Raw genomic sequence first — 10,020 nt, 5'->3', positions numbered from 1 at the left:
TACTATGGCGGGATGTGATACTATGGCGGGGATGGTGACACTATGGCGGGATGGTGATACTATGGCGGGATGGTGACACTATGGCGGGATGGTGATACTATGGCGGGATGGTGATTACTATGGCGGGATGGTGATACTATGCGGGATGGTGACACTATGGCGGGATGGTGATACTATGGCGGATGGTGACACTATGGCGGGATGGTGACACTATGGCGGGATGTGACACTATGCGGGATGGTGATACTATGGGCGGGATGGTAATACTATGGCGGGATGGTGACACTATGGCGGGATGGTGACACTTGGGGGATGGTGACCCTATGGCGGGATGGTAATACTATGGCGGGATGGTGACTACTATGGCGGGATGGTGACACTATGGCGGGATGGTGACACTATGACGGGATGGTGATACTATGGCGGGATGGTGACACTATGGCGGATGGTGACACTATGGCGGGATGGTGATTACTATGGCGGGATGGTGATACTATGCGGGATGGTGATACTATGGCGGGATGGTGACACTATGCGGGATGGTGACACTATGGCGGGATGGTGATACTATGACGTGAGGGTGACACTATGGACGGGATGGTGATACTATGCGGGATGGTGACACTATGGCGGATGGTGACACTATGGCGGGATGGTGACACTATGGCGGATGGTAATACTATGGCGGGATGGTGACACTATGGCGGGATGGTGACACTATGGCGGGATGGTGACACTATGGCGGGATGGTGATACTATGGCGGGATGGTGATACTATGGCGGGATGGTGACACTATGGCGGGATGGTGACACTATGGCGGGATGGTAATACTATGGCGGATGGTGACACTATGGCGGGATGGTGATACTATGGCGGGATGGTGACACTATGGCGGGATGGTGACACTATGGCGGGATGGTGACACTATGGCGGGATGGTGACACTATGGACGGGATGGTGACACTATGGCGGGATGGTGACACTATGGCGGGATGGTAATACTATGGCGGGATGGTGACACTATGGCGGGATGGTGACACTATGGCGGGATGGTGACACTATGGCGGGATGGTGACACTATGGCGGGATGGTGACACTATGGCGGGATGGTGACACTATGGCGGGATGGTGACACTATGGCGGATGTGACACAATGGCGGGATGGTAATACTATGGCGGGATGGTGACACTATGGCGGGATGGTGACACTATGGCGGGATGGTAATACTATTGCGGGATGGTGATACTATGACGGGATGGTAATACTATGGCGGGGATGGTGATACTATGACGGGATGGTGACACTATGGCGGGATGGTAATACTATGGCGGGATGGTTGATACTATGACGGGATGGTGACACTATGGCGGGATGGTAATACTATGGCGGGATGGTGACACTATGACGGGATGGTGACACTATGGCGGGATGGTAACACTATGGCGGGATGGTGACACTATGGCGGGATGGTAATACTATGGCGGATGGTGATACTATGGCGGGATGGTGATTACTATGGCGGGATGGTGATACTATGACGGGATGGTAATACTATGGCGGGATGGTAATACTATGGCGGGATGGTGATACTATGACGGGATGGTGACACTATGGCGGGATGGTGACACTATGGCGGGATGGTAATACTATGGCGGGATGGTGACCCTATGGCGGGATGGTAATACTATGGCGGGATGGTAATACTATTGCGGGATGGTGACACTATGACGTGAGGGTGACACTATGGCGGGATGGTGACACTATGGCGGGATGGTGATACTATAGCGGGATGGTGATACTATGACGGGATGGTGATACTATGGCGGGATGGTGACACTATGGCGGGATGGTGACACTATGGCGGGATGGTGACACTATTGGCGGGATGGTGACACTATGGCGGGATGGTGATACTATGGCGGGATGGTGATACTATGGCGGGATGGTGATACTATGGCGGGATGGTGATACTATGGCGGGATGGTGACACTATGGCGGGATGGTGATACTATGGCGGGATGGTGACACTATGGCGGGATGGTGACACTATGGCGGGATGGTGACACTATGGCGGATGGTGATACTATGGCGGGATGGTGATACTATGGCGGGATGGTGGACACTATGGCGGGATGGTGACACTATGGCGGGATGGTGACACTATGGCGGGATGGTGGACACTATGGCGGGATGGTGATACTATGGCGGGATGGTGACACTATGGCGGATGGTGATACTATGGCGGAGGGTAATACTATGGCGGGATGGTGACACTATGACGGGATGGTGACACTATGACGGGATGGTGACACTATGGCGGGATGGTGACACTATGGCGGGATGGTGATACTATGGCGGGATGGTGATACTATGGCGGGATGTGATACTATGGCGGGACGGTGACACTATGGCGGGATGGTGACACTATGGCGGGATGGTGACACTATGGCGGGATGGTGATACTATGGCGGGATGGTGACACTATGGCGGGACGGTGACACTATGGCGGGATGGTGACACTATGGCGGGATGGTGACACTATGGCGGGGATGGTGATACCTATGGCGGGACGGTGACACTATGGCGGGATGGTGACACTATGGCGGGATGGTAATACTATGGCGGGATGGTGACACTATGGCGGGATGGTGATACTATGGCGGGATGGTGATACTATGGCGGGATGGTGACACTATGGCGGGACGGTGACACTATGGCGGGATGGTGACACTATGGCGGGACGGTGACACTATGGCGGGATGGTGATACTATGGCGGATGGTGATACTATGGCGGGATGGTGACACTATGAGCGGGATGGTGATACTATGGCGGGATGGTGATACTATGGCGGGATGGTGATACTATGGCGGGATGGTGATACTATGGCGGGATGGTGACACTATGGCGGATGGTGATACTATGGCGGGATGGTGACACTATGACGGGGATGGTGACACTATGGCGGGATGGTGATACTATGGCGGGATGGCGACACTATGGCGGGATGGTGATACTATGGCGGGATGGTGACACTATGGCGGGATGGTGACACTATGGCGGGATGGTGACACTATGGCGGGATGGTGACACTATGACGGGATGGTGACACTATGGCGGGATGGTGATACTATGGCGGGATGGTGACACTATGGCGGGATGGTATACTATGGCGGGATGGTGACACTATGGCGGGATGGTGATACTATGGCGGGATGGTGACACTATGGCGGGATGGTGATACTATGGCGGGATGGTGTACTATGGCGGGATGGTGACACTATGGCGGGATGTGAACTATGGCGGGTCGGTGACACTATGGCGGGATGGTAACACTATGGCGGGATGGTGATACTATGGCGGGATGGTGACACTATGGCGGGATGGTGACACTATGGCGGATGGTGATACTATGGCGGGAATGGTGACACTATGGCGGGATGGTAATACTATGGCGGGATGGTGACACTATGGCGGGATGGTGATACTATGGCGGGATGGTGACACTATGGCGGGATGGGTAATACTATGGCGGGATGGTGACACTATGGCGGGATGGTAATACTATGGCGGGATGGTGATACTATGGCGGGATGGTAATACTATGGCGGGATGGTGACACTATGGCGGGATGGTGATACTATGGCGGGATGGTGACACTATGGCGGGATGGTGACCACTATGGCGGGATGGTGACACTATGGCGGGATGGTGACACTATGGCGGGATGGTGACACTATGGCGGGATGGTGATACTATGGCGGGATGGTGACACTATGGCGGATGGTAACACTATGGCGGGATGGTGATACTATGGCGGGATGGTGACACTATGGCGGGATGGTGATACTATGGCGGGGATGGTAACACTATGGCCGGGATGGTGACACTATGGCGGGATGGTGATACTATGGCGGGATGGTGATACTATGGCGGATGGTGACACTATGGCGGGATGGTGATACTATGGCGGGATGGTGATACTATGGCGGGATGGTGATACTATGGCGGGATGGTGACACTATGGCGGGATGGTAACACTATGGCGGGATGGTGATACTATGGCGGGATGGTGACACTATGGCGGGATGGTGACACTATGGCGGGATGGTGACACTATGGCGGGATGGTGACACTATGGCGGGATGGTGACACTATGGCGGGATGGTGATACTATGGCGGGATGGTGACACTATGGCGGGATGGTAACACTATGGCGGGATGGTGATACTATGGCGGGATGGTGACACTATGGCGGGATGGTGATACTATGGCGGGATGGTGATACTATGACGGGATGGTGACACTATGGCGGGATGGTGATACTATGGCGGGATGGTGACACTATGGCGGGATGGTGACACTATGGCGGGATGGTGACACTATGCGGGATGGTGACACTATGGCGGGATGGTGATACTATGGCGGGATGGTGACACTATGGCGGGATGGTAACACTATGGCGGGATGGTGATACTATGGCGGGATGGTGACACTATGGCGGGATGGTGACACTATGGCGGGATGGTGACACTATGGCGGGATGGTGACACTATGGCGGGATGGTGACACTATGGCGGGATGGTGATACTATGGCGGGATGGTGACACTATGGCGGGATGGTAACACTATGGCGGGATGGTGATACTATGGCGGGATGGTGACACTATGGCGGGATGGTGATACTATGGCGGGATGGTGATACTATGACGGGATGGTGACACTATGGCGGGATGGTGATACTATGCGGGATGGTGACACTATGGCGGGATGGTGATACTATGGCGGGATGGTGACACTATGGCGGGATGGTGACACTATGGCGGGATGGTAATACTATGGCGGGATGGTGATACTATGGCGGGATGGTGACACTATGGCGGGATGGTGACACTGGCGGGATGGTGATACTAATGGCGGGATGGTGACACTATGGCGGGATGGTGACACTATGGCGGGATGGTGACACTATGGCGGGATGGTGACACTATGACGGGATGGTGACACTATGGCGGGATGGTGATACTATGGCGGGATGGTGACACTATGACGGGATGGTGACACTATGGCGGGATGGTGGACACTATGGCGGGATGGTAACACTATGACGGGATGGTGATACTATGGCGGGATGGTGACACTATGGCGGGATGGTGACACTATGGCGGGATGGTGACACTATGGCGGATGGTGATACTATGGCGGGATGGTGATACTATGGCGGGATGGTGACACTATGGCGGGATGGTGACACTATGGCGGGATGGTGACACTATGGCGGGATGGTGATACTATGGCGGGATGGTGACACTAAGGCGGATGGTGACACTATGGCGGGATGGTGACACTATGGCGGGATGGTGATACTATGGCGGGATGGTGACACTATGGCGGGATGGTGACACTATGGCGGGATGGTGACACTATGGCGGGATGGTGACACTATGGCGGGATGGTGATACTATGGCGGGATGGTGATACTATGGCGGATGGTGACACTATGGCGGGATGGTGACACTATGGCGGGATGGTGATACTATGGCGGGATGGTGATACTATGGCGGGATGGTGACACTATGGCGGGATGGTGACACTATGGCGGGATGGTAATACTATGGCGGGGATGGTGATACTATGGCGGGATGGTGATACTATGGCGGGATGGTGATACTATGGCGGGATGGTGACACTATGGCGGGATGGTGACACTATGGCGGGATGGTGATACTATGGCGGGATGGTGACACTATGACGGGATGGTGACACTATGGCGGGATGGTGATACTATGGCGGGATGGTAATACTATGGCGGGATGGTAACACTATGGCGGGATGGTAATACTATGGCGGGATGGTGACACTATGGCGGGATGGTGACACTATGGCGGGATGGTGACACTATGGCGGGATGGTAATACTATGGCGGGATGGTGACACTGGCGGGGATGGTGATACTATGGCGGGATGGTGACACTATGGCGGGATGGTGACACTATGGCGGGATGGTAACACTATGGCGGGATGGTGACACTATGGCGGGATGGTGACACTATGGCGGGATGGTAATACTATGGCGGGATGGTGATACTATGGCGGGATGGTGACACTATGGCGGGATGGTGACACTATGGCGGGATGGTGACACTATGGCGGGATGGTAATACTATGGCGGGATGGTGACACTATGGTGGGATGGTGATACTATGGCGGGATGGTAAAACTATGGCGGGATGGTGACACTATGGCGGGATGGTGACACTATGGCGGGATGGTAATACTATGGCGGGATGGTGACACTATGGCGGGATGGTAATACTATGGCGGGATGGTGACACTATGGCGGGATGGTGACACTATGGCGGGATGGTAATACTATGGCGGGATGGTGATACTATGGCGGGATGGTGACACTATGGCGGGATGGTGACACTATGGCGGGATGGTGACACTATGGCGGGATGGTGACACTATGGCGGGATGGTGACACTATGACGGGATGGTGATACTATGGCGGGATGGTAATACTATGGCGGGATGGTGACACTATGGCGGGATGGTGACACTATGGCGGGATGGTGACACTATGGCGGGATGGTGACACTATGGCGGGATGGTGATACTATGGCGGGATGGTGATACTATGGCGGGATGGTGACACTATGGCGGGATGGTGATACTATGGCGGGATGGTGACACTATGGCGGGATGGTGACACTATGGCGGGATGGTGACACTATGGCGGGATGGTGACACTATGGCGGGAGGGTAATACTATGACGGGATGGTGACACTATGGCGGGATGGTGACACTATGGCGGGATGGTGACACTATGGCGGGATGGTGACACTATGGCGGGATGGTGACACTATGGCGGGATGGTGACACTATGGCGGGATGGTGACACTATGGCGGGATGGTGACACTATGGCGGGATGGTGACACTATGGCGGGATGGTGACACTATGGCGGGATGGTGACACTATGGCGGGATGGTGATACTATGACGGGATGGTGACACTATGGCGGGATGGTGACATTATGGCGGGATGGTGATACTATGGCGGGATGGTGACACTATGGCGGGATGGTGATACTATGGCGGGATGGTGATACTATGGCGGGATGGTGATACTATGGCGGGATGGTGACACTATGACGTGAGGGTGACACTATGGCGGGATGGTGACACTATGGCGGGATGGTGACACTGACGGGACGGTGACACTATGGCGGGATGGTGACACTATGGCGGGATGGTGACACTATGGCGGGATGGTGACACTATGGCGGGATGGTGACACTATGGCGGGATGGTGATACTATGGCGGGATGGTGACACTATGGCGGGATGGTGACACTATGGCGGGATGGTGACACTATGGCGGGACGGTGATACTATGGCGGGACGGTGATACTATGGCGGGACAGTGATACTATGGCGGGATGGTGATACTATGGCGGGATGGTGACACTATGGCGGGATGGTGACACTATGGCGGGATGGTGACACTATGGCGGGACGGTGATACTATGGCGGGATGGTGACACTATGGCGGGACAGTGATACTATGGCGGGACGGTGACACTATGGCGGGATGGTGACACTATGGCGGGATGGTGACACTGACGGGACGGTGACACTATGGCGGGATGGTGATACTATGGCGGGATGGTGACACTATGGCGGGATGGTGATACTATGGCGGGATGGTAATACTATGGCGGGATGGTGACACTATGGCGGGATGGTGACACTATGGCGGGATGGTGACACTATGGCGGGATGGTGACACTATGGCGGGATGGTGACACTATGGCGGGATGGTGACACTATGGCGGGATGGTGATACTATGGCGGGATGGTGATACTATGGCGGGATGGTGACACTATGGCGGGATGGTGACACTATGGCGGGATGGTGACACTATGGCGGGATGGTAATACTATGGCGGGATGGTGATACTATGACGGGATGGTGACACTATGGCGGGATGGTGACACTATGGCGGGATGGTGACACTATGGCGGGATGGTGACACTATGGCGGGATGGTGATACTATGGCGGGATGGTGACACTATGGCGGGATGGTAATACTATGGCGGGATGGTGACACTATGGCGGGATGGTGATACTATGGCGGGATGGTGATACTATGGCGGGATGGTGACACTATGGCGGGACGGTGACACTATGGCGGGATGGTGACACTATGGCGGGATGGTGATACTATGGCGGGATGGTGACACTATGGCGGGATGGTGATACTATGGCGGGATGGTGACACTATGGCGGGATGGTGATACTATGGCGGGATGGTGATACTATGACGGGATGGTGACACTATGGCGGGATGGTGACACTATGGCGGGATGGTGATACTATGGCGGGATGGTGATACTATGGCGGGATGGTAATACTATGGCGGGATGGTGACACTATGGCGGGATGGTGACACTATGGCGGGATGGTGACACTATGGCGGGATGGTGATACTATGGCGGGATGGTGATACTATGGCGGGAGGGTGATACTATGACGGGATGGTGACACTATGGCGGGATGGTGATACTATGGCGGGATGGTGATACTATGGCGGGATGGTGACACTATGGCGGGATGGTGACACTATGGCGGGATGGTGATACTATGGCGGGATGGTGATACTATGACGGGATGGTGACACTATGACGTGATGGTGACACTATGACGGGATGGTGACACTATGGCGGGATGGTGATACTATGGCGGGATGGTGACACTATGGCGGGATGGTGATACTATGGCGGGATGGTGACACTATGGCGGGAAGGTGACACTATGACGGGATGGTGACACTATGACGTGATGGTGACACTATGACGGGATGGTGACACTATGGCGGGATGGTGATACTATGGCGGGATGGTGACACTATGGCGGGATGGTGACACTATGGCGGGATGGTAACACTATGGCGGGATGGTAATACTATGGCGGGATGGTGATACTATGACGGGATGGTGACACTATGGCGGGATGGTGATACTATGGCGGGATGGTGACACTATGGCGGGATGGTGATACTATGACGGGATGGTGATACTATGACGGGATGGTGACACTATGGCGGGATGGTGACACTATGGCGGGATGGTGACACTATGGCGGGATGGTAATACTATGGCGGGATGGTGACACTATGGCGGGATGGTGATACTATGGCGGGATGGTAATACTATGGCGGGATGGTGATACTATGGCGGGATGGTGATACTATGGCGGGATGGTGATACTATGACGGGATGGTGACACTATGGCGGGATGGTGATACTATGGCGGGATGGTGATACTATGGCGGGATGGTGACACTATGGCGGGATGGTGACACTATGGCGGGATGGTGATACTATGGCGGGATGGTGATACTATGGCGGGATGGTGACACTATGGCGGGATGGTGACACTATGGCGGGATGGTGATACTATGACGTGAGGGTGACACTATGGCGGGATGGTGACACTATGGCGGGATGGTGACACTATGGCGGGATGGTGATACTATGGCGGGATGGTGACACTATGGCGGGATGGTGACACTATGGCGGGATGGTGACACTATGGCGGGATGGTGACACTATGGCGGGATGGTGACACTGACGGGACAGTGATACTATGGCGGGACGGTGACACTATGACGGGACGGTGACACTATGACGGGACGGTGACACTATGACGGGATGGTGACACTATGGCGGGATGGTGACACTCTGACGGGATGATGACACTGGTGACACTATGGCGGGATGGTGACACTATGGCGGGATGGTGACACTATGACGGGATGGTGACACTATGACGGGATGGTGACACTATGGCGGGATGGTGACACTGGAGGGATGGTGACACTGGAGGGATGGTGACACTATGGCGGGATGGTGACACTATGGCGGGATGGTGACACTATGACGGGATGGTGACACTATGACGGGATGGTGACACTATGGCGGGATGGTGACACTGGAGGGATGGTGACACT

The sequence above is a fragment of the Ascaphus truei genome, chromosome 5, assembly GCF_040206685.1.
Source record: "Ascaphus truei isolate aAscTru1 chromosome 5, aAscTru1.hap1, whole genome shotgun sequence".
Classification (NCBI taxonomy): Eukaryota; Metazoa; Chordata; class Amphibia; order Anura; family Ascaphidae; genus Ascaphus; species Ascaphus truei.
This window is presented reverse-complemented; position numbering follows the sequence as displayed.